A 26,479-nucleotide genomic window follows, 5' to 3' on the forward strand; every position below is an offset into this window, starting at 1 on the left:
ATAGCATTTAGTTTGTTTGATTCAGACAGTTTTCGCACAATATGCCGAAGAACAACAAATCTGAACCTTTGTATCCAAGAAGTTGAATAATTGAGGAATACTGACTTCCAGCGAGAACTGTGCAGCAGCTCCCAGCCTGTGACGTTCATTGCAACAGGGGCGTGAGTCGGGGACCATGAGTGAATGGGAGTGGCGGATCCGGTTGACTGACAGTGGGTCACCACCAATGAACGTGTGGGCGTGCACTCGCGTGCAGGGTCCGCATTGCCGAAGAGTTTTGGCGAGTGTGAGGAGTCGAGCTGTGACTGTCTGACTTTTATCATGGGCCAGTGACTCTTGTTGGACGAGGCGCGTGTACTTCATCGTTGTATGAAAGGGGTGGGAGGAGAAGGACGGGGTTTGGAGCTTTTCATTCCTGAAAGTCGATCAGTGGCAAGTTTCTTTCAGCAGTTGTGGTAAGTTTGACATCGGGCTCACTCGACTTTCCTTCTATCGAAAGCTGCCTTTGTGCTACCCTGGGATCACGGTGCAAGCTTGACACCGACTTCCCTGTTCCTTTGGGTGTGTTTTCCCAAACTTCTTGAGAAGGAGTTGTGTTAAAGATAGTATGGGAATTACTGGCTTCAGTTGAGATAATCTAATTAGGAAAGGGCGTGAATAGACCTGAGCTCCAGCTGGAGCCGCTTTGTGTTGTATGGGGAGGGTTTCTGAGGTGGATGTGAGAACTAGACCCCCCACCCCCTCCCCCCGGCCGTACTGAAGCGACCACTCAATTAGAAAGTATGGCGTTTAATGACAACAAGAACTGCGTCAACTCTTGGGAGTTTCTGCGGGGATAGTTAGAAGTGAAAGTAGCGGAAATCTGTGGTGTTACCTGAGGAAGGAGCGATGGCTTTGGTTTCACCGTGTGGGGGATGGGAGGCACTCCTTAGAAACCAGTATTTTCAGATCTATGATTATGCCGTTACAAATTAATGGGGTGATGTAAAGATGCTCGTTTTTTGAAAAAAAAACGTCTGAATTTGAAGGTGGCGCTTCCAAGATGGAAAACGGTTTCCAATCAACACTGTAGCTTATTTTTGTAAGATTACTTTATGCTACTTGTTATGATGGTTGGAATACCCAAATCTATTTTTTGCCAACCTGTCACGCTCTCCTTCTCCACTCCCAAACCACCTTTCCTGTCTGTGTTGTGAATATGTGGAACGAAAAAATACGTAAAGGAAACTCTCCTGAAAAGGATCTGTTGTGAATATTTTTGGATTGTGCGGGAATGGAGAATATTGGACAAACTGGAGGCAAAGGCAGTATTGTAATAACAGAGTTAACTGCATGGTACGTGCCCAGAGGAAATTCCTACTCCGAGAATAACGTGGCAGTATAGCAGCACACATTATTCCAATTAGGTCTACATTATTGTATTGAATAGCGTTGGAAAGATTTAACCAGTAAATAGCTTTAGATACTTTTAAAAAGTGGTAGTCTGAATTTTAAATGTTCTTCGTGAATATATCTTTAGTTTAAAATAAAACATGCGTCAAGTATCTTTTTCAGATACATCCTTCCTAGTTGTAGCAATCCACAACATTGTTATTTTGTTGGAATTCTGGTCTGCGAAGTGCCTGTGCTGAAATGAGACTTGAAGCAGTTCAAATACTTGAACCATTTCAATATTTTTTTTCTTTGGCAGCGATCCAAGTGGTACAGGACTTTATTTTGAAAAACTAGAACCAAAGCGAGCCAACAAAGCATTCTCAGTAGAAAGTTGCAGATGGAAAGCTCTTCTCCCATTTTTGAGGCAGCAGTGTTATGCCACAGGATGGCACAGTGGCTATGATTAGCACTGCTGCCTCTCAGCGCCAGGGATCCAGGTTCGATTCCAACCTCTGGCGACTGTGTGGAATTTGCACATTCTCCCCGTGTTATCTTGAGTTTCCTCCGGGTGCTCTGGTTTCCTTCCACAATCCAAAGATATGCAGGTTAGGTGAATTGGTCATGCTAAATTGCCCATAGTGTTCAGGGATGTGTAGGTTAGATGCATTAGTCTGGATTAAATATAGGATAATAGGGTAGTGGAATGGGTCTGCATGGGTTACTCTTTGGAGGGTCAGTGTGAAGTTGTTCCCACACTGTAGGGATTCTATTCTATGATTTACAAGATGCAGTGCAGCGACTTGCTAAAACAGCTTGAACAGCACCTCCCAAGTCAAAGTCCTCTAACCATTAGAAGCACAAGGTCAGCAGATGGATGTGAACAACACATGATACTCTTCCTGCAAGCCACACAATATTATGACTTTGAATTATAACTCCGTTCCTTCACTGCCACTGGATCAAAATCCTGGGGAACTCTTCTAACTGCACTGTGGGTGTACCCATAGCATGTGGACTGCAGTGGTTCAAGAAGGCAGCTCACCATCATTTCAGGGGCAATTAGAATGGCTACAGGCCTAGTCTGTGATACCTGTATCCTGTGAAATCATTTTTCAAATCTTTTCATAATCTGGTATTGTAGTAATATCATAATGAATTTTTGCAGCATTCCTTCCAAGGCCACACCTTTGGAGACAGTGCCCAGAGTTGTGTATGGTACATCATATGGTTCAATCAGAATTTTGTAGCCTAGGGAAAATGATGACCTGGCAAGGATTTCCAGTTGCCAGTGGATGATTGCCTTGCTGGAAAATGTTTGAGATATATGTTGGGGAGGGGGGTATAGCATCAGAGTTGTTCATGCTTGTCATAAAATACTGTTTAGGCAAAGGTGCTGAACGCTTGTCTGGAGCACTATCCTGCATGAGATTCAAGAATGAACAAAAGAACTTGAGATACAGGAGCAGGACATTTGGCTCCTCGGGACTGCCCGTCATTCAATCTTGGTAGATCTGCCCCAGCCTTCAGCTCTGGTTAATTGCCATGTCATCATAACCCTCTAGTCCCTGATATTTCAAAATTCTGTGTACCTCTCTTTAAATAATTTGTGATTGAACCTCCACTGCTATCTGAAATAGAGCCTTTCAGACATGCTGTACTCTCTGGGGGAAGGAATTCCTTTACATCTCAGTTTTTGATGTGTTCCCTTATTCTGTAGCTATGTACCCAAATATAAGATTATCCCACTAGTTGAGGCATCTTCTCAACATCTACCCTGCCAAAGCCCCTCAGAATCTTGTAAGTTTCAATAAGATCATTCTTCATTTTTTTTTCTGAGCTCTAATAATAAAGGCTTGCCTTTTCTTGATAAGTCATCCTCTTCATACCAAGAATAACCTAGTGGATTTTTTTGATCTAGCTCCAATGACATAATTAAATATGAAATGAAAACTGTACACAGTACTCTAGGTGCGTCCTCACCAACACCTGTACAGATAGAATGTGACTTATTTTTAAACTCCAATCCCCTAGCAAGAAAGACCAAATTTCCATTTGCCTTTATTAGTTGTGGTTCCTGCAAGCTAACTTTTTGTATTTCATGCACAAAATCACCCAAAGCTCTTTGTTTGAACTGTTTTGTAATTTAATGTGAGCAGATCTGAATTTTCCACTATAATTGATCTAATCAGATTTAGTTTGGATGTTTATTTAGGTAAAGTGGAATGACATAGGTTTGCAGTAAACCTGTTTTGTTGATATTTTCTTTGTGTGAGGGATAATATTGCTGTTGATTTTCTTATGAAAAGCAGTTTGGGACTTTGAACACGATTGCAGTAGGTTGACCCGCGTCCTGTACTCTCTCTGTGTCCATGTTTCTCAGCAGAGACCGATCAGGTGGCAATTTACACCATCTTCAGTGTCTCATTGGAGACACAGGATTTATCTTGGGTGTTTAGCCACCACACACTCTTTTTAACCTTCAATCAAGAAACATCAGGCCGCTTATATTTCCACCAGCCCCACCTCATGTATGTCCTAGCACTTTTTTGCGGAGTGAGTCATAGAGATGTACAATACAGAAATAGACCCTTTGGTCCAACTTGTTCTTGCTGACCAGATATCTTAAATTTAATCTAGTCCCAATTGTCAGTACTTGGCCCCTATCCCTTTAAACCCTTCCTAATCATATACCCAGCCAGATATTTTCTAAACGTTGCAATTGTACCAGCCTCCCCCACATCCTCTGGCAGCTCATTCCGTACATGTATCTCCCTCTGAGTGAAAATATTGCCCCTTAGATCCTTTTTCAATCTTTCCCCTCTCACCTTAAACCTATGCCCTCTAGTTTTGGACTCCCTTGCCCTGAGAGAAATGTCCTTGTCTATTTATCCATATTCCTCATGATTTTATAAGGTCACCCCTCAGCCTCTGACTCTCCAGAGCAAATAGCTCCAACCTATTCAGCTTCTCCCTATAGCTCAAACCTTCCAACCCTAGTAACATCTTTATAAATCTTTTCTGAACCCTTTCAAGTTTCACAACAACTTTCCTAAAGCAGGGAGATCAGAATTAAATGAAGTATTCCAAAAGTGTACAGCCACAACATGACCTCCCAACTCCTATACTCAATAATGCACTGACCAATAAAGCAAAGTGTACTAAACACTGCCTTCTCTATGTTATGGACCAGGCCAGACCCCTCAAAACATTTCAAGAAGGTAGCCCAGACCCTAACTTTGATACTTGATTTTTAACAAGTGTACAGTGGATATCCCAGGAGAGAATCAGCTGGTCAGACTACTTAGTTTTAAATAAAACAATTTATTTATAAGCTTACTGAATGAATTTTCATTCAGAGGCTAATACATGTATGGAATGAGCTGCCAGAGGAAGTGAAGGAGGCTGGTACAATTGCAATGTTTAGAAAGCATCTGGCTGGGTATATGAATAGGAAGGGTTTAGAGGGGTAGGGGCCAAGTGCTGACAAATGGGACTAGGTTAATTTAAGATATCTGATCAGCACGGACAATTTGGACCAAAGGGTCTATTTCTGTGTTGTACATCTCTATGACTCACTCAGCAAAAAATGCTAGGACGTACATTCAGTTTGAGATTTTCCACATGACGTGGGGAAATATAAGCAGCCTGACATTTCTGGATTGAAGGTTAAAAAATGTGTGTGGTGGCTAAATGCCCAAGATGAATCCTGTGTCTCCAATGAGACACTGAAGATGGTGTAGATTGCCACCTGATCAGTCTCTGCTGAGAAACATGGACACAGAGAAAGTACAGGACGCGGGTCAACCTACTGCAATCGTGTTCAAAGTCCCAAACTGCTTTTCACAAGAATATCAACAGCAAAGAACAGAAAACAGAATATCAAATAACTTTCCTAACTGAAAACCCAACAGATTATCCCAACTTAATGATCCTGTTCTAAAATACTTTCTAAAATTCTAAAATAACAGTCCCCATAAACACTCCTTGGCGCAAAAGGATAAATGAAACATAAGTTCTTACAGGAATGAAATCGGAGAGAGGGTCCAGCAGCCTTTACACACGCGCACGCGCACACATACACACATGCGCGCACACACACACACAAACCAAAGAATAGCTGATCTGTGACAAGTGGCCAATCTCATTTCATTATACAAGTGTTTTGTTTTCAACTTGGAGGTCTTCTGACTGAGGCATTATCTGTTAGCTGTAAACAAATTAGCCCTAAAATCCATGCATAACTCAGACGACTTGGAACTTGTGTCGTTTACAACCTCTCTGAGAAAAACCAAGGTGAACCTACCCATGTTAAAGTAGCAGCTTTGTCAGACCTACCCTGTCTACCTCCATTTTCAAGGAAACTGTGAACCTACACTCCAAGGTCTCTTTGTTTGGCAAAACTCCTCAGGAACTTATCATTCATTGTAAAAGTCCTGCCAACATTTGCCTTTCCAAAGCAGAGCACCTTGCATTTATCTACATAAAACTCCACCTGTCAGTCCTTGGTCCAACGGTCCATCTGATCAACGTCCTGCTGTATTGAGGTAACTTTCTTCACTGTTCACGACACCACTTCCTGTATTCAGATCCAGATTCATTACATAAATGACAAAAAGCAATGGATCCAGCACGATCCTTGCTGCACACTGCTGGTTAGAGGCCTCCAGTATGAAAAGCAATCCTCCAATGTCAACCTCTGTCTCCTACCTTCTAGCCAATTTTGTATCCAAAAGGCTAGTATTCCATGGGGTTGAAGACCGAATTCATTGCTGCCAGTTCATTCTCTTTATCATGCTCCTTCAGCTCTCCTCTCTGGGGAAGTATTTTTCTTCAGCTGAATTCCTTCCATCCAGCTGTTGGGCTCATACACTTGTGTAAATAAGTTGTAAATAAGTTGACATTAATGGACTTGATGTCTCAGCCAATGTGATTTTAACCAATCTAAAGCATTTGGCGATCCATCCACAATGCAATTACTATTTATGTACATCCTTTGTTTATGGAGTGGTTACTGTTGAGACCATGTAAGCTACAATAGTTCTGACTTTGCTTAGAATTAAAGTAATTATTAATCTGTAATGAATCAGCAGAATTTTTTGATTCCTGTATTCCTGATTTGAACAACCTTCAAAAACATCTAGCTATTAACAGCAATACCGTGTATGCTTAATGGATTTCACCCTTAAATATTAAACACATTTAACTTACTTGCTGTTTAGGGCAACCTGACAATAGCTTGTGTCGGATTTCTTTATAGTTTCTCTTCCCGTGCTCATGCTACATTGAGTTGGCATAAAACAGTTGGGCAGGAATGTGCAACCACAATTCCTATGTTCTAAACACACTTTTAGCTTCAGTAAAATAGCAAACCATAATTCAGTTTTTGAACAAGAGATGATTATTGGTTATTCCACCCTAGGAAATGCTGCATGATGAAAAACATATTTTTAAAACAGAAACATCATACTGAATAATATTTAACCTCAAACGTCGGGATGGCATGGTGGCTCAGTAGTTAGCACTGCTGCCTCATAGTGTCAGGAACCAGGGTTCGATTCCAACCTCTGCCATCTTTGCACATTCTCCCTGTGTCTGTGTGGGTTTCCTTCAGGTGCTTCAGTTTCCTCCCACAATCCAAAGATGTGCAGGTCAGGTAAATTGGCTAGGCTAAATTGCCCATAGTGTTCAGGGATATGTATGATTTGGAGATGCCGGTGTTGGACTGGGGTGTACAAAGTTAAAAATCACACAACACCAGGTTATAGTCCAACAGGTTTAATTGGAAGCACACTAGCTTTCGGAGTGTCGCTCCTTCATTAGGTGGTAGTGGTGGGCTCAATCCTAACACACAGAATTTAGAGCAAAACTTTAGTGTGATGTACCTGAAATTATACATTGAAAAATTGATTGTCTGTTAAGCCTTTCATCTGTTAGAATACCGTGATAGTATTACTTCTTTCATGTGTAAATCATAAAACCTTTTTTTAAGAAAGTTGCATTCTCGGGTTAGCTGTTAACAATGGTGATAGCAAGACAATATGTTGAAGGTGTTGCCCCCCTGTGTTCTCTGTCTATGCCATGATGTTTAGATTGATTCTAAACTTAAAAAGTGAGATAACAGAGTTTTACATGAATTCATGCAGTTTTTGAGCTCAGAGTTATGTAGGTTAGGCGCATTAGTTAGCGGTAAATATCGGGTAGGGGAATGGGTCTGGTTGGGTTACTCTTCAGATGGTCAGTGTGGACTTGTTGGGCTGAAGGATCTGGTTCCACACTGAAGCTGCAAGAATTGACTTTGCAAGGGATCAATAGCAAAAGCTAAGTGTTATTAACACAAAATAATAAGCCAATGTATAATCATTTGTGACAACTATTGAAAGCTAACAAAATGGTCAGACATTGATATGTATTTTAACCATTGATTTAAATGAGTTAAAGCATTTAATTGAAATCAATTTGAAGTTTGACCATGTTAAAGCGATGGTGATTTCTTCCCTGTTTTTGAGCCTATTGTCTTGTTATATTTTGGATGATTATGATGATTATTATTATTAATGTTGGACTGATGGAATGCAACTCTTTATAGATACACTTTGTACTATTTCAAATATTATGACAAGATAGTTCATCCTTCTTTCATGTGGCAGAATAATTGTGCAATGGCTTTGGTTCTGGATTATTGACTTTTGAGTTCAGAATGTACCATGGCAAATTGTGAAAATGAATATAGTGAATGGGATAATTTTAGTGTGGGCACCAGGGAAAAAAAAAATCAATTGTTAAATCATTTGCACAATTATTCTGCCATATGGAAAAAAATGAACTATCTTGTTGTAATATTTGAAATTATTATAAAATTCCAGCTGATTGAATAATTCAGGGAAGGACTCAGTTATCCTTATCTAGTTTGGCCTCATTATGACTTTAGCCTTGCATTATGTGACTGACTCAGTGTAAATTTGAATTTCCAATAACCAACTTAAAGGAATTGCATAACGAAATTTAATTTTGATTATGTAACAAACTTTAAAAAGCAATAAGGACAAAACTTAGACAACTGCTTTTATCAAATGAGAATGGCAGCACAGTGGTTACATCCCTAGTATTCAGCCTAATGGTCTGGAAACGTGAATTAAATGTCTGTAATATTACCATATCTGCATTGAAAGTATCTCAGTCAATAATAGCCATGGAAACTCATTTGCTTTTCTTTTTAAAAAAAACACGTGGTTTCCTAATCCCCTTTAGAGAAGGCCACATGTCATCTTCCCATGATCTAGTCTACATGTAACTCCAGATTCACCGCAATCCGATGACTCATGCGCCATGTATAATGGGCTAGCAGGACACAGCTCGAAGGCAGCTGGGCATAGGCAACAAATGCTGGCCTGGTCAGCAATATTTGCCTTCCATGAAACAAAGAAAAAAGCTAATCATCTCGACTAAAGAAACAATAATCCCACTGTGCATATTTACCTTCCAGTATGTTATGGTTGTTTAAAATACACCAACAATAGTCATTGCTTGGGTTCACATCTCCCTATTTCACTGTGTTGTAACATTTGAGTGATTTGATGATAGGTGCTTCCCTCATATTTGAAGAATTCTCTTTCTGCCTCCAAAGGAGGAAGTCTCATTCCAGTGATTCCTCCTTCTGGCATTGCCAGGGCAAATCTGGAATCTTTGTGGAATACTTTGGGATGTAGTGACTGTCAAATGGTCATCTATTTCCTCTGCCAGAAAAAATTTAAGCTATAGGAAAAGGTGGCATGAGATAGCTTTGGCAAATAGGGTTAAGGAGAATCCAAAGGGATTTTACAAAAACATTAAGGACAAAAGGGTAACGAAGGAGGGAATAAGGCCCTGTGTGTGGAGCCACAGGAGATGGGGGAAGATACTAAAAAAATATTTTGCATCCATATTTACTGTGGAGAAGGGCATGGAAGATATAGAATGTGGGAAATCTATGGTGACATCTTGAAAAATGTCCATATTAGGGGAGGTGGTGCTGAATGTCTTAAAACACACAAAGGTGGGTAAATTCCCAGGACCTGATCAGGTGTATCCCAGAACTCTGAGAAGCAAGTGAAGTGACTGCTGGGCCCCTTGCTGAGATATTTATATCATCAATAGTCACAGGTGAGGTGCTGGAAGACTGCAGGTTGTCTAATGTGGAGCCACTATTTAAGAAGGGTGGTAAGGCCAAGCCAGGGAACTATAGACCAATGAACCTGATGTCTGTGGTGGAGAAGTTGTTGGAGGGAATCCTGTGCATGTATTTGGAAAGGCAAGGACTGATTAGGGATAGTCAACATGGATTTGTGTGTGGGAAATCAAGTAACAAAGTGGATTGATGAGGTCCGAGCAGTGGAAGTGATCTGTATGGACTTGAATAAGGTGTTTGACAAGGTTCTCCATGGAAGACTGGCTAGCAAGGTTAGCTCTCATGGAATACAGGGACAACTAGCCATTTGGATACAGGAGCTGGCCTGAAGGTAGAAGACAGAGAGGATGGAGGGTTGGTTTTCTGACTGGAGGCCCGTAACCCGTGGTGTGCCACAAGGATCAATGCTGGGTCCACTACTTTTCATCATTTATGTAAATAATTTGGGTGTCAGCATAAGAGGTATTGCTAGTAAGCTTGCAGATGACACTAGAATTGGATATGCAGTGGACAGTGAAGGATGTTACCTCAGATTACAGCAGGATCTTGATCAGATGAGCCAATGGGCTGAGGAGAAGCAGATGGAGTTTAATTTACATGAATGAGAGGTGCTGCATTTTGGGAAAGCAATCTGAACAGGACTTACACTTAATGGTAAAATCCTGGGGAGTGTTGCTGAACAAAGAGACCTTGGAGTACAGGTTCATAGTTCCTTGAAAGTGGAGTCGCAGGTAAATAAGATCGTGAAGGCAGCGTTTGGTATGCTTTCCTTTAATTGGTCAGAGCATTGGGTAAATGAGTTGGGAGGTCATGATGCCACTTTTAGAATATTGCGTACAGTTCTGGTCTCATTAGTATCAGAAAGATGTTATGAAATTTGAAAGGGTTCAGAAAAGACTTAGAAGGATGTTGCCATTGTTGGAGGATTTGACCTCTAGGGAGAGGCTGAATAGGCTGAAGCTGTTTTACCTGGAGCATTGAAGGCTATGGGGTGACCTTATAGAGGTTTATAAAATCACAGGCATTGATAGAATACATAAAAAGGTCTTTTCCATGGGGTGGGAGGGTGTAGAACTAGACGGCGTAGGTTTAGGATGAGAGGGGAAAGATAAAAAGGAGCTAAGGGGCAACTTTTTCACACAGGGTGATACGTATGGAATGAGCTGTCAGAGGAAATGGTGGAGGCTGGTACAATTGCAGCATTTAAAAGGCATCTGGATGAGTATATGAACAGGAAGGGTTAAGGGGGATATGGTCCAAATGCTGGCAAATGGGACTAGATTAGGTTAGGGTATCTGGTCAGCATGGACGAGTTGGACTGAAGGGTCTGTTTCCATGCTGTGCATCTCTATGACTCCTCTCCTGACATGACATATCTCTATGGTCATCTCCTGAGGTAAGCTATCAACATAGTTTACAACCTTGCAGATTCATCAGTGTTGCTAGCTGCTAGTGAAGCATCAAAACAATAGTTTATAGTCCTTCAGCTGACGTTTGCTTTATATGTGGTTTTCTTGGCGAAGTGGTGTTCTGGAGTATCCATGTGGTGAATGATGTGTATTTGATGGGACTGGGTGACCTACAAAGATTTGCTTAATTTAATTATCATGTGAACTGATCTGGAAGAGTAGCACGGTGGCTCTGTAGTTAGCACTGCCTCACAGTGTCAGGGACCCAGGTTTGATTCCAGCCTTGGGTAACTGTCTGTGGAGTTTGCATGTACTCCCCTTGTCTGTGTGAGTTTCTGATTGGTGCTCTGATTTCTTCCCATAGTCCAAAGGTGTCAGTTGGGTGGATTGGCCATACTAATTACCTGTAAGGTTCAGGAATGTCTAGGTTAATTGGGTTAGCCATGGGAAATACAGAATCACAGGGGTATGGCTCTAGGTTGGATGCTATTTGGAGAGTTGATGTGGATAGTTGGATTGAATGGTCTGTTTCCGCCCTGTGGGGATTCTATTCAAAAAATACTTGAGTCAAAAATATGTTCACACTTGACTACATTTTAAAACCTGCCAAAATAAACTTATCAGATCACAAAGTAAATTTTGGGTTAACCCAATGTCCAAACTGAAGACAAAAATACCATGGCTTTTTTCTCTTACTTGTGATGGCACTTGTAGTTCTATTGCCAGTTATGTCACTGCCAGCTCTCCATTGTGGGTCCGGTTCCCATATTGGCTGAAGTCACCATAAAAGCCCACCCTCTCAATGTCTCTTCACTTGAGGTTCAGTGACCCTCTGATTCACTTTGCCATTAGCCATCAAATGTGAGAGCTGTCTTTTGGGCCGAGGGCAGTTTCACTTTCCTGCAGTTAAGGACTAATCTTTATCTAGGGCTGTCTCTTCTGCTTTCTGCTGCCACAGTTCTCCTCCAGCTGCAGCTCAGATCCCTGCTTTCTATTGCTCCAAGACCACGCTAGATTTTTGTCAGATCTCTGGAGTAGGGCATGATCCCATGCTCTTGTGATCTGAAGTGATAATGTTATCAGTGAATGAAGATTGGCACCTGTTAATTAAATTCATTAATTTAAAATATTCAAATGACATATCTCAGAGACTTGTATTGTTGTTAGAATTTCCACTTTTTGGCTTAAATTAATGATTTATTGGAAAGAACAAGTTGATGGCCCTCTGTTTTAGTACTGTCTGTAAGACTGCTAGGGCAGAGTTATTTGCAACATTCAAAGGGAAGTTGGATAAATATTAAGGGGAGAAAGTTAGGGCCAAGGGAAAACAGTGGGGAGAATAGAACCAATTGGGTAGTTCTTTCAAAGAGTTGGCATTGTTACAATGGGCAGAATGGCCTACTTTGTGCTGCAAGATTGTATAATTGCATTATTTGTTGGTTCCAACTGCCTAAGTTTACAAACTGACGTACAATAAAACAAGTGGCTCCTGGTCTATACTCTTACGCAAGCATCGAGTCATTGGATGAAAACTCATCACTTCGAATTATTGACATTTTCATGTATGATTTATCAACTACCAGGCTTGTCAGATCCTTGTATTTGGAGGATATTTAATTTCTTGATGTGTTTTTTTTAGATTAGATTACTTAGTGTGGAAACAGGCCCCTCGGCCCAACAAGTCCACACCAACCCGCCGAAGTGCAACCCACCCAGACCCATTCCCCTGCATTTACCCCTTCACCTAACACTATGGGCAATTTAGCATGGCCAATTCACCTAACCTGCACATTTTTGGACTGTGGGAGGAAACCGGAGCACCCGGAGGAAACCCACGCAGACACTGGGAGAATGTGCAAACTCCACACAGTCAGTTGCCTGAGGTGGGAATTGAACCCGGGTCTCTGATGCTGTGAGGCAGCAGTGCTAACCGCTTCTTATGTCATTTAACCATTATTGAAATTTCTTCTTTAAAGATGCAGTATCTTCTATAGTTAGTCAACTTGAGAAATGCGTAAAAGCTTCAAAAATAGGTTCAATAAAATTTCTGATTCTTTCTTATTGTATTCAGATTTAAAGGCAGTATTGATTTAATATAAAATGCAGCCCTTTTTGTTAAATATGCTAAATTGACTTGAGTTATGGCAAGATGTATTTATCTGGAGTGCAAAAATGCTATAAATTGTTTCTGAGGTCACTGCAATTCAAAAATGATCAGCTGTTGAGATGCCTGTTGCACTGTAAGAAGCTGTGGTGCTTTAGAGAAAAGAAAAGATGTGTTGAACTGATACTTTTTTTACTGTGGCATTAAGAATATGAAAACAATTATAATTTTGTAGTGTATTTTGCAATATCTGGAAAGGAAAACTGGACCATTTTATTTCATAACAGTCACTCCGTCATCTATGGTTATGGGTGGCTACTGTACAAACTAACTCCGAATAATGTATTTCAACAAAGTTTATCTTTTTCCATGCCATTCTCTTGCATAGTATTCTGCTGTCTTCCATGCTGACAGTTATGTGCTTTGGTTCCACAGCTATGACACCAACAGTCCCTTGGTAATTTAGTAAAGCCTCTTTAAGTGTGTGTATCATGCCTAATTGTTTACAAATGCTTTAATATTATAGTTGAGCTAGACCAGATCCATATTTAGGTAGTAAACTTTCCAGCACAGGTCACTTGATATTTCAGAAACAAATTCCGATTCTGGAGAACTGTCCAGGAGGTAGGAACAGGGAGAAAGTGAGAACTGTAGATGCTGAAGATCAGAGTTGAGTGTGGTGCTGAAAAAGCACAGCAGGTCAGGCAGCATCCGAGAAGCAGGAGAATCGATGTTTTGGGCATAATCCCTTCATCAAGAATGAAGCTTGTGGACCGGGACTGAGACATAAATGGGAGGGGGATGGGGTTGGGGGGGGAGATAGCTGAGAATGCAGTAAGTAGATGAAGGTGAGGGAAAAGGTGATAGGTTGGAGAGTGGAGTCGATAGATGGGAAAGACGATACAGGTCAAGAGGGTGGTGCCAAGTTGTAGGTTTGGGACTGAGAGGTGTGTGTATGGTGGGGGGGTAGAATGCGGAGGGGAAATCTGCATTGATCTCGTGTGGTTGCAGGGTCCCAAGGTGGAAGATGAGGCGTTCTTCCTCCAGGCATTGGGTGGTTAGGGTTTGGTGATGGAGGAGGCCCAGGACCTGCATGTCCTTGATGGAGTTGGAGGGGGAGCTGAAGTGTTCAGCCATTGGGCGGAGGGGTTTGCTGGTGTGGGTGTCCCAGAGATTTTCTCTGAAACAATCTGCAGGTTGACATTCTGTGGGTGGTAGGAACAGTCAGGTGAGTGAGTTTTGGCTAAAGAGTGGTTGCACTTTTTCAAATTGCACACGTGGTAGTGTTGGAAAGTCATTTCCCAAGTGGATTTTTTTTCACAGTACAACATTTTGTTTCAGTTGGTTTAGATTTCAGCATCATTTAAGTCTGGTCAGACTGAGGAATTAGAAAAATCTGTGGAAAATTTCAATTCATCCATTCCACAGGAGAAAGGGTGCCCAGTCAAAGATTAAAAAACACTTTATGTTGAGTCACAGATGTGTTGGCAGAAAAGCTATGTGATGTGGATAACTGATGGGTAAAAAATTAATCATTTTAAAAAGAATTCGTAGAACAAAGCCTAAAAGATAGGAGAAACCAACCGTTCCACTTTAATTCTAATTAGTTTGTATAGTAATCCCATTAACAATTTAACTAGCAGAACAACCAAACTCTTCCTTTTTAATATTGTACTCATCCTGCAATGGTCCCTGAAGACACTTTTAACTCTGGGCCTTGCACTAAACCAGCAGAGCTCTACATTCCCGTTTCTCTCAGAACTCATTTTTTTAAATTTTGTTGCACAAAATGTAGAAAGCTGTTTTATGGATTCAAATACGTTGCAAAATAATGAAAAGTTTTTGAGTCCAGTATTATGTTAATTTCTCAAATTCAGATTTCCAGTTAAATGTCTTGTGCAAAATTTAGATCCCAATATTGCTCAAAATTGATTCTTGTCAGAGGGCTGTGTAATCCTGCTTGGGGAGATGGAGTGAAGAGATCAGGAGGATGTAGCTAAGCAATTCAGAAATGTCAATCGGTTCATGTTTTGGGTTACAAAAAGCACAATGTTAATAGCCTCTTAGTTGATCACCCTGTTTATGTATTGTTAGAGGTTATAGGTACTCACTTTTAACTGTGATCCATTCTAATGGGTTTGCATTATAATGAAGGATAATTACCATCCTTCGTTGTTTCTAAAATTAGTCGCTTTATCTTCAGTGAAATTTAATATTTCTCTCTTAAATTAAAGTATTTCCAGATAAGCTGGATGGATGGGTTGGTAATCCATCCTTAGGTTTCAACAATTTAATTATTTTAATGTCTCATTTCCTTTTAAGAACTCATCACTGCTGAATTTTCATCCCTTGTATTCTCCCTCGTGCTAAATGTGTATATGCAGCTTTCTCTAAAACTGATAGTGTAATAAAATCTTGATTTTTAAACCATAGTAACTATATGCTTTATTAACTGCTCTGTCCATCTGTCTGACTGCCTTCAATGATCTATCCATATATACACCCCAGGTCCATCTGCTCTTGCACCCCTTTTAGAATTGACCTATTCTTTCAATGTTCTTCCTACCAAAATGCATCACCTCACATTTGTCTGCATTGAAATCCATCTGGCACCTATCCACCCATTTCTACTTACCTGGAATTAATTTTTGGAGCCTTGTGATCACATCATAGACAATTGACCAATTGTAAGCAATTTTCAAAAACCTTATTAAAAGTTTTTAAGCAGCAGCTGAGATACAATACACTATCCTATTAGAAAATAAATACATAACATGTGAATCCTTAACAATTGTTCAATGGGCATCATGACCTCCTCAATGATTCTTGTGATTCTTCCCTGTTGTTTAATATGCTAGAAACTTGGAAAGTTTGTTACTGGTGTAATAGTTAAATAAAATCTCATGCTACACAGTAAGTATTGGAAATTCAGTTTTAAAGGAATGTGTTCTCTTTTTGGAGTTCTACACTGTCCTCACATTTTATAACCATCCAAATGGCCCCTGCATACCAAGATCTAGATCGTTAATATATATCAGGGAAAGCAAGGATTCTTTTTAACCATACTGTGGGGAACTTCACTACAAATCTTCCTTCAGCCTGAAAAACATTCATTGACCACTAATTGTGTTTCCTATCGCTCAGCCAATTTTTGTATTCACATTACTACTGTTCCTTTATTCCACGAGCTGTAACTTTAACTTAGCTGTAGAACTAATTATTAAGTGAGTTTAAATATCACCTGTGATTGCTAGTTCTCAAACATTTCAAAGATCTCGTATTTGGACAAAGACTTGGAGCTGTTTTGATCTGTTAACACTAAGTACAGTATATTAACTTTTTTGTTTTCTTGGGACAAGTGTACTCTGACTACAGTAAACATCAAAATGTTTCTCCATGATATGGCTTGTGCATCTGCATAAAGTCAACAATCTATATTGAGGCATTACATGGTCCTGCTTCTTGGAGGTCTTCCTTTGTAAATCCGCCTGTAATAAAGCTTCATTCTGCTTGGTATGACTGATCAAAAATCAAATCAGTGAGAAATTGTTTTGATTCTGATATTTCCCATGTAGGATCATTGTACCGATCAGCAACAGCTTCAGCCACAACAGGAGCTGTTGACATATTTACAGTCATGCAAATTCAGTGCAGAGTTCAGGTTGTAGGAAGGCATCATCAAGCCATTGAGAAAAAGCAAGCTCCAGTGCTGCCACACAAACTGCAGAGGGAGAAGTTGCAGGAAGGAGTCCTCCTCACAATGCAGAGGGTATTGAGGGGACCAGAATTTACTGTCCTTGCTCTCATTTCTTCAGCTGACACTATACTGGTGTAAACTGAGGATGTCTCTGGACACCATAATAGAACTGTTGTCATCTCCTCGCACAGAACATGTACTTGGAAGGAAAGGGTAGCCAGCCTTTCTCAGTTGCCTTCAAGCAGGCATTGACTTTTAGGCTGAGTTTCTCATGTGTGATTCTAGGTGAAGCAAAGGACTGAAAGGAAATTGATGTCATTTTCATGTGTAGTGAAGTGGCTGCCTGTCCAAAGACAGCGTAGCCTGAATGTAGTTTGCACAATAGAATAATGTGAATTTATGTAACTTTCTTCCAGCAGCCACCTCCTTTCTCCCACGGCTCCTGTGATCTCCATCTTCTTCTCTTTCCCTCCACCACACCCCCCCCATCACTCCTAGATACAGTAGTCACATTTCTCACTGTGTTCCTGGAGTAGTTGGCCTTGTCTCCCAACCCGTATTCTTGTTGTAAGTATAACCACCTAGCCTGTCCCAGTACAGTTGGAGACCACAGTTGCTTTGCCTCCCTGATACCTTTTTGGAATGCAATGACATCACTTTCAGGCTCCCTGCAGTCTGTCATGTCATTGCCAGGTAATGTCATTTATTGGTCATGCCTCTCCACACATACCATATATAATGTTATGGATAATAACTTTGTAGTTTTTATGCAATTGGCTTGTTCTAAGAATCTACTGGGGATCTGTGTGGAATCTGCTAGTCCTTAGACCACAAATGCCTCAAGGATGTTACAAATGCGATTTGTCCCAGATAAGACGGTTTTATCTCTTCCCCTTGACAAAATCAGCGCCACAGCCTAGGTGGTCGGCTTTGCTACCATTGATGTTTCATCCCAGATGATGGGTGCACATACATATTATGAGGTCTGTATTTATTTATTTATTGATTGATTTAAGTGGAATGTTTTACAGTCAGTCACTGTCTAACCTTTCTGTGATCATAACCAGCATTTCCTCTAATTCTTTACTTTTCAATATGAGTCTTCATGGTCTGTGCATTGCAGTGACCCACATCAGCACACTGTTGTGTACAGAATTAACTGTGTAGCTTAGAACGTTATGCATAGCTACTGCATCTTTGACATCTGTGTCAGTAACCTGGAAACTGCCATGATGCTTCAAGTTCTTGCCTCATTTCAAGATCTAGTTGTCATGAGTGGATGGCTTGTGGGAGTTGAGGGCCATTCTTTCCAGCCATGCTTGACTTTATGTTTTGATAGAACTCGCCAAGTGCAGATACAGTGCTGCCCATTCTTCAACTAGGGGCATCACGGACCAGATGATGGACTGCTCAAGATGAGATTCCAATGCTTGGATCAATCTGAATTGGCCTTGCAGTACATTAGAGAGAGAGTATGCTGCATAATATTGGAATGCTGTGCGCTCAACAACTGAAACAGGGAAGAAACAATGTTTTGGATACATCAGTCCTGGGAGAGCAGCAGCAGCAGTAGTCTTTCAAGGAGGAAGATGATAAGCAGGTGAAATTTCGTTTTTAGTTCTTGATAGCGATGCAGCACTGGGTGCAAGAATGTAAATATTTTTGTTTTGCTGACATTGAGAGAGATTTGATATCATTGCACCACAACACCAAAGCATCTATCTTGTTCCCCTATTCTGACTGTTATTTGATGTCCATTCTACCACAATGGAGTCGTCAGCAAACTTGTAAGTGGTGTTTGTTTGGAACTTGCCTACAGTTGTGGGTGTGTCAGGAATACAGTAGGGGGCTGAGAACTCATCCTTGGGGGGGGTCTCCAGTGTTGAGGGTTATCATGAAGGAGGTGTGGTTGTCTATCTTCATTTTGCAATCTGTGGGTCAGGAAACTGAGGAGCTAGTTGGAGAGTAAAGCTGAGACCTAGGTTTCAGTTTTAAGATTAGTCTGGAGGAGATTATGTTGATGAAGGCGGAGCTGTAGTTGATGCGTACGGTGTCCTTCTTGGTGATGTAGGTGTCCTTTTATCCATATGTTCCAGGAAAGAGTGTAGGACTATAAAGTGGTGTCTGTTGTGGACCTGTTTTGTCTTTAGGCAAATTGCAGGGGATTGAGGCTGACTGGGAGGCTAGAGTAGATGTGGGCCATGACCAGCTTCTCAAAGCACCTCCTTATTAGAGTCAGAGCCACTGGGTGGTAGTCATTAAGGCAAGTTGCATGTGCTTTCTTTGGTACCAGGCTGATGGTGGTGGTCTTGAAGCAGGTGGGGGACCTCAGTTTGTAGGAGGGAAAGGTTGAAGATGTCAGTGAATACGTCAGGCAGCTGGTCCGCACAGGATGTAAGTGCATGGTCGGGAACTTTGGGCATGTTGCTTTCCTTTGGATGACTCCCAAGAAGACTGATTTTGACGTCTGCAGTGGTGATAGAGAACAGGTGTGGCCGGGGCTTTTGGGGCTGATGACACTGCACCACTGGCAGTCTGCTCCAATCGAGCATAGAAATATTTGTGCCATTGTCAAGCTACCAGAAAATTAGGTTCCACTGCAATAACTATCCTTCTCTGTCAAACAGCCTGAAGAGTGATTGATTGCTTCAGTAAGATAGTGAATACTGCAGGCCTCTGTAGAAATCTACTGCAGTACGGTACTGAGTAATGAGTTGAGGAAAGAAATGGGGAGGAAGTACTTAAATTATACTTGGGATAGAGTGATTTAAAAGGGTTACTGAGGAGTCTGCAGAAAATCTAATTTTGGATACTGATAAATCATTTGGAATAAAGACTGCATAATAATACTATGAATAATAGACTTTTGGATGGAAGGCTTTAAATAACTAAGTCACCTTTTTGAAACTGCACATGTAATTTAACTTAGCATCAGGTTTATATTATACATTTTCACAGAGCCCTTAGTGTTTCAGTGAAAATTTGGGAGAATGCACATGTAACCTAAAACTTACATTACAGTCCCTAACCCAAATGGAATCATCTCATTGAAAAATCTAATGCTGTTTGGCAGCATTACAAAGGAATAGATTTTAAACTAATGCAGAATACTGCAAATGCTTTTTTTAAAAAATAGATTTTAGCCTATTATGTAAAATGGCACCAACTACTTGGAAGGCAGTAAAAGAGTTTGCATTCTAAAATAGAAGTATACAGATAGATGTCTGGACCAGATTGGGACAGAGTTATTAGAATTTGATCCAGCGTTGGGAGTTGTTCGGTTTGTCTGGTCTGTGGTAATTCTTCTGAATAACTTTTGAAATAGCTGCATTCTGCTGCCCCTTTCCCTTCAAAGATTTATCCATTTCTATTTTGAAAAGTCATTGCTGAATCAGGTTCCACCACCTTTTCAGATAATGTATTCTAGATCATAACTTCATTTAAAAAAATCTCTTACAGTTCACTATAGTTGTTTTGCCTGTTGCTTAAGCCTGAATCTGGTTAATGCTGCTATTATTGGAAATAATGTCCCTTTTATTTGTGGTTTGAGTATTACATGATTTTGAAAACCTGTCAAATCCTCCTTTATCCTTCTCTGGTGTTATAAACGATCCCAGCTTCTCTACTCACTTTTTTCCCCCCTCATAACTTAAGCTGTACAGCTCCTGAGAACATACAGTGAATCTCAACTGCAGCTTGTGTAAGGCCTTGATATTCTGTCCAAGTATAATGCCCAAAATTGGGTGAAATATTCCAGTGAGAACCTAAACATTAATTTAAAGTTTCAGCATAGCTTCTTTGCTGTGTGTGATATTCGTTTTTCAAGACAGTGGAGGGATGGTGGTGATGAGGTTTGGGGGTCCCATATGCTTTTACTTGCAACTGAAAAGACTTTTCAACTTGTGCTATCTTCAGTCTAAGATTGTGTAGATAAACCATGAGGTCTCTCTGCAGCACCCCCTTTAAAGTTGTGTCATTTAGTTTCTTTCTTTGAAATTGCATCAATTGGCATTAATTGTTTCTGCCCACTTTGTGAGCTGTGATTGATCCATAGTGAACAACATGCAGACTTCTCTCCAGTCTAAAAAATCGGTATGCCAATTTTAAAAAATCCATGCCACCACTTCTCCTTTTGATATTTTGCATCAATCAGAATTATTTATGACTTTTAAACAACATACACTTTTTAAATACTTTCCAATTATTATTTTTATAGTCATACAGCATGAAAACAGATCCTTTGGTCCAAATTGTCCATGCCAGCCAAGTTTCTGAAACAAAATTTAATCAACCTGGTCAGAAATGTAAAGACACACCTATGGAGCAGTTAGGACTTGAACCTGAGCTTCCTAGACCAGAGTTAGCGACACTGTCACTGTTCCATAAGATTCCTTTCAAGCAGGTCTATTACATGGTACTGCTACCTCACAGTGCCAGGGACCTGGGTTCGATTCCAGCCTCTGGTGACTGTGTGGAGTTTGCACATTCTCCCTATGCCTGCGAGGATTTCCTCTCTCAATACAAAGATGTGCAAGTCTGGTGAATTGGCTATGTGAAAATTGCCTATAATGCTAGGGGAATGTGTAGGTTAGGTTAGGTGTATTAGTCAGGAAAATATAGGATAAGAGAGTAGCAGAATGGGTCAGGGTGGGTTACTAATCAGCAGGTTGGTGTGGACTTGTTGGGCCAAAGGGCATGTTTCCCCATGGTAGGGATTCTATGAAATGCCCTCAGAGTTAATTTACACATCAGCTGTATTAACTTAATCCTTTCCATTAGTTCATTCAGATCAATCAGTACTTAATTCAGTACATCCTTAACAGATTCTTTGTTTTTGCAAGGTTTGTTAAGGTTTGTAGCTCCGGTTGAGGTTTAGGGTCTAGGTTTGCTCGCTGAGCTGTAGGTTTGATAGCCAGACGTTTCATTTCCTCCAAGTGAAGCGAAGCTGTTGTCTCCTGCTTTCTATTTATATCTTTCTCCTGGATGGGGTTCCTGGGGTTTGTGGTGATGTCATTTCCTGTTCGTTTTCTGAGAGGTTGATTGATGGCATCTAGATCTATGTGCTTGTTTATGGCATTGTGGTTGGAGTGCCAGGCCTCTAGGAATTCTCTGGCATGTCTTTGCTTAGCCTGTCCCAGGATAGATGTGTTGTCCCAGTCGAAATGGTGGTTTTTTTCATCCGTGTGTAGGGCTACGAGGGAGGGAGGGTCGTGTCTTTTTGTGGCTAGCTGGCGTTCATGTATCCTGGTGGATAACTTTCTTCCAGTTTGTCCTACGTAGTGTTTGTGACAGTCCTTGCATAGAATTTTCCAGATGACGTTGGTTTTGTCCATAGGTTGTACTGGGTCTTTTAAGTTTGTTAGTTTTTGTTTGAGAGTGTTGGTGGGTTTGTGCGCTACTAGGATTCCGAGGGGTCTTAGTAGTCTGGCTGTTATCTCTGAAACTTCTTTGATGTATGGTAAGGTGGTTAGGGTTTTTGGCTGTGTTTGGTCTGCTTTTCGTGGTTTGTTCTTGAGGAATCTGCGGACTGTATTTTTCGAGTATCCGGAGAAGAACGGATACTCAAAAAATACAGTCCGCAGATTCCTCAAGAACAAGCCATGACAAGCAGACCAAACACAGCCAGAAACCCTAATCACCTTACCATACATCAAAGAAGTTTCAGAGATAACAGCCAGACTACTAAGACCCCTCGGAATCCTAGTAGCGCACAAACCCACCAACACTCTCAAACAAAAACTAACAAACTTAAAAGACCCAGTACAACCTATGGACAAAACCAACGTCATCTGGAAAATTCTATGCAAGGACTGTCACAAACACTACGTAGGACAAACTGGAAGAAAGTTATCCACCAGGATACATGAACGCCAGCTAGCCACAAAAAGACACGACCCTCCCTCCCTCGTAGCCCTACACACGGATGAAAAAAACCACCATTTCGACTGGGACAACACATCTATCCTGGGACAGGCTAAGCAAAGACATGCCAGAGAATTCCTAGAGGCCTGGCACTCCAACCACAATGCCATAAACAAGCACATAGATCTAGATGCCATCAATCAACCTCTCAGAAAATGAACAGGAAATGACATCACCACAAACCCCAGGAACCCCATCCAGGAGAAAGATATAAATAGAAAGCAGGAGACAACAGCTTCGCTTCACTTGGAGGAAATGAAACATCTGGCTATCAAACCTACAGCTCAGCGAGCAAACCGACAACCTAGATTCTGTTTTTTATTTATTCATCCAGAATTTTCCAAATAACAAGTAATTTTTGTCCCCTGAGTAACCCCTCCCAAATTATCATCAACGTTGACTGACTGGACTATATTGCTTTATCTCATTCATTTTTGATGGTATGATATTTGAAATCTTGCAGTCTCCTTGTACCATTTCCTTAATCAGGAAAGCTAATAGAATGTTTTGTTTTGTTGTGAAGGGAATTAAGTAGAAGAATCAGGAGGTTATGCTTCTGTTACACAGCTCATTGGTGAGAATGCATCTGGAATACTGTGTACAATACTGTGCACAGTTCTTAGAAGGATGTTAATACATTGGAAGCCATCAGAAGGTTTGCTAAACTAACAGCTCGAATGAGCAAGTTGCATTTGAGGAAGGTCTAGATGGGCTAGGTCTGTATCCTCTGGTGAAAGGTGACTTAATTTAAATATATAAAATCTTGAGGGGCTTGACTTGTTGGATGTTTATGGGAATGAACTAAAGGGCCATGTAGAACTAGGGGGTTGTAGAACATAGAGCTGTAGCACAGAAGCGGGCCCTTTGGCCCACGATGATGTTGTGCAGAACATGACGCCAAATGAAATTAATCCCTTCTGCCTGCCCTTGGTTCATATCCCTCCATTCCTTTTTATATTTCACGTGCTTATCCAAAAGTCCCTTAAATAACCACAATGTATCTGCCTCCTCCTCCACCCCTGGCAGCATGTTCCAGACTCCTAGAACTCTGTTTTGTAAAAACAAACTTGCCTCTCCCATCTCTCGCCTTAAATGCATGCCCCCTAGTTTCAGACATTTCAACTTTGGGGAGGGAGAAAGATTTTAACCATTAACTCTCTCTACGCATCTCCAACTTTATAGACTTCTATCAAATCTCCCCTTAGCCTCTGCTGCTTCAGAGAAAACGATTCTGGTTTTCCTAGCCTCTCCTTATAGTTCATAGCCTCTGATCCAGGCAGCAATCTGGTTGACCTCTTCTGCACCCTCCAAAGCCCCTACCTTCTTCCTTTAGTGTGGTGACCAGTAGAATAAAAATAAGAGGTGCCACATTTAATACTGAGGCAAGGAAGTACATATTCTAAGGGTGGAATGTCTTTTGAGGGATTTACTTCCACCTTAGCCATGATACAATTGAGTGGTGGAGTAAGCCTACTCTTCCTTGTTTGTATTGTATAATTAGGTAAAAATCCTTTCTCACAAAACTGCACATCACAAAAGCAGCTTTTCCCTCGTGTTTATTCCTTGCAAAGTTCACAGCAATTGGAAAAAACTGAAATCTGTGCTTTTTTTAAAGAAAGTTCTAATCCTGAGGTGAACCTGCAAAATGGCACAGATTATAATTTGAAAATTTACCTAATCATTACACTAAATGGTGTATGCTGTTAGTATTGTTTAAAACCTTAAATGCGATGCCATTTTAAAGAATATAATTCTGCATAATCATGTGTTCTCTGTTTTGCTTTAGTTGGATATCTTATTCGCAATCAAATTTCCATTGTGTAACCCAAATTAAAATCCATACAATTTCTATTGCTTCCAGCATGATACCGCTACTAACCACCTCTTTCCCTTCCCCTTCTAGGATGCTGAGACTGACCTCTACATTAGGGAGACACAAGCAAGTTGAATGATAACTTACACTAATGTGTACTCATTTTACGTGTTCATTATTGACATGTCTCCAGAGGAGAGAGCCAAGAATACTTGAATTGTCTCTATATTTTGGAATGCCTGTGCTTGGGCTTTCTAATAAAATTGAGATGAATTTATTTGTCATATATTCATTTATCAAACACATTAGGAGTTCATTGTTTTGATTTCTAAACTAAATTATTCTGTAATTTTGTTAAGACAAGTATTTAGGATTTTTTTTTAAAAAGGGCAACATGTAGAACAGAAATCCTTTACAGAGGGAATGAGAAGTAGTCTGTACTGGAGAATCGTTTTGATAATGAACTGATTCGACTTGAAATATGGCTTCTGTTGGTATGTATGCATAGAAACAATTCTGGATTGAATAGTCTTGAGTAAATTTGCTAAAATCAGTCAGGAGGAATTCCTGGTTTTACTTTTATACCACGTCCAATATTTTTACTTTCCAGATCTTCTTCACCTGTATGTTTTTGTTTACATTCTATTCTAGTCTAAAAAGAAGTTAGTCATTGAGATGTACAGCATAGAAACAGACCCTTCAGTCCAATCCACACATGCTGACCAGATATCTCCACACTATCTAATCCCACCTACCAGCACCTGGCTCATATCCCTCCAAACCCTTCCTATTCATATACCCATCCAGATGCCTCTTAAATGTTGTAATTGTACCAGCCTCCACCACTTCCTCTGGCTGCTCATTCCATACACGTGCCACACTTTGCGTGAAAAAGTTGCCCCTAAGGTCTCTTTATTTATGTTTTTCCCCTCTCACCCTAAACCTATGCCCTCTCGTTCTGGACTCCCCGACCTCAGGGAAAAGACTTTGTCTGTCTTTTTATCCTATCCATGCCTCTCATAATTTTGTAAACTTCTATAAGGTCTTCCCTCAGCCTCCGATGCTGCAGGGAAAACAGCCCCAGCCTATTCAGCCTCTCCCTATAGCTCAACTCCTCCAACCCTGGCAACATCCTTGTAAATCTTTTCTGAACCCTTTCAAGTTTCACAACATCTTTGCCTGATAAATTAGCTAGTGTTTCTCATCAAACCCATGGCAATAACAGTTTGCTTCTGGTTCAAGGCCATAGCCTGAAACATTAACTTTTGTCTCTCCATTGATACTGTCAGACATGCAATGATGTTTATACCAAATTGTGTTTTTACTTAGTATTTCCAGCATGTATAGCAATTTGCTTTTCGGATAGTGCAGTTTGTTGCTTGGATGCAATCTTCTTTACACTGGGCAGACAAAAGGCAGTTTAGTCAATCACATTTACTTATACTACACGTTATTCCAGTGTTATATATATTGACATATCATTCACTTGCATGTTTTGGCTACTGTAGCTGGTTTAGCAGGTTTAATTTGGAGCATTCTGGAGAATTCCAGATATTTGATTTGATCCCATAATTTTAAAGCACTTTCATAACATACTAGCCATGTTGCCAAGGAGATTGGCCTTGTATTTATTTAAGAATAGAAAAATAAGGGTGACCTAATGATTTTAAAAGCCCAGAAAATGCTAGAAATCCTTCACTGGTAAGCTGGCATCTGTGGAGATAAAAATGATTGTTTCAAATAGATGAGCTTTCATTTAAATATATAATGTGATTAGAGGGATTGATGGCAAAGATAGCTAGTTACTGGCTACCTCTTTTAAGGTGTGACAATCCCATGTTGACGTCCACTCAGTTCCTTCTTTAATAAAAGGAGGCAGCTCCACATTTGACAGGAGATTCTGATCAGGGCTCCTTCAGAAGCTTGGAGTTATTTCTCCATATTAATTGTGCCACCTGGTATTGTGGTTAGCACTGCTGCCTCATAGCACCAGGAA

At 40.6% G+C, this 26,479-nt stretch overlaps 1 protein-coding gene across 1 annotated transcript in view; it reads left to right on the forward strand.

Annotated features, from left to right (window-relative positions):
- The first annotated feature begins 268 nt into the window (after positions 1-268).
- The window catches only part of tiam2b (TIAM Rac1 associated GEF 2b), a 380,474-nt gene continuing 354,263 nt past the window's right edge, over positions 269-26,479 (forward strand). The window contains 1 exon segment of the mRNA XM_072581048.1: positions 269-455. The gene's annotated coding sequence lies outside the window, so the exon portion shown is untranslated.

This window comes from Chiloscyllium punctatum, chromosome 11 (genome assembly GCF_047496795.1).
Source record: "Chiloscyllium punctatum isolate Juve2018m chromosome 11, sChiPun1.3, whole genome shotgun sequence".
Classification (NCBI taxonomy): domain Eukaryota; kingdom Metazoa; phylum Chordata; class Chondrichthyes; order Orectolobiformes; family Hemiscylliidae; genus Chiloscyllium; species Chiloscyllium punctatum.